Raw genomic sequence first — 700 nt, forward strand, 5'->3', positions numbered from 1 at the left:
TGACACTGGGTCAGTGCACATTGTCAGACACATCTGACAAAAAAAAAAGCAAATATGATTAGTTAATTAACTCATTTATTCATTGTCCCCTGTAGAGGCTCCTGTATTGCTGACACAGCGCAGAGTTGTGTCTGTATACGAGGGGAGTGACGTTCAGCTCACCTGCAACCTGAGATCCAACTACCTTCCTGTCAGTGAAATCACCTGGTTTAACAATCAGGGTGTGGGCGTCCTAGACACCTCAAAGTACGTACTGCTGCAAACATCTGCATGGGCCAATCTGACTGTGAAAGACACAAACACACAAGACAGCGGCGAGTACAAATGCTCTGCTTCCAACGCAGTGGGAGGAACTGAAATTAATGTCACTTTAGAGATCAACAGTAAGTTTCATTTTGTACCTATATCTGTTGTCTTACTGCTAGAGCTTTGTAAAGGACTAGTTTGACAGTTTGGGAATAACAATTGCTTATTTACTTTGCTGAGTTAAATAAAAAGATTGATACCACATCTGTATGGGAAAAATTAAGCTGCAACCTTCAGAGAGCTGGAACCCAGGGACAGAAGCAAGCCCTGTGCAAAACCAAAATGTAAAAAGAATTGTGATGTAACAGGGGTACACATGAGTATTTACTGGTTGTATTTGTGTCTTTAACAGGGTACCCCATGCCACCTAATGTGACCCTGGTCAAAGTGATGT

The sequence above is a fragment of the Etheostoma spectabile genome, chromosome 13 (assembly GCF_008692095.1).
Source record: "Etheostoma spectabile isolate EspeVRDwgs_2016 chromosome 13, UIUC_Espe_1.0, whole genome shotgun sequence".
NCBI classification, from domain to species: domain Eukaryota; kingdom Metazoa; phylum Chordata; class Actinopteri; order Perciformes; family Percidae; genus Etheostoma; species Etheostoma spectabile.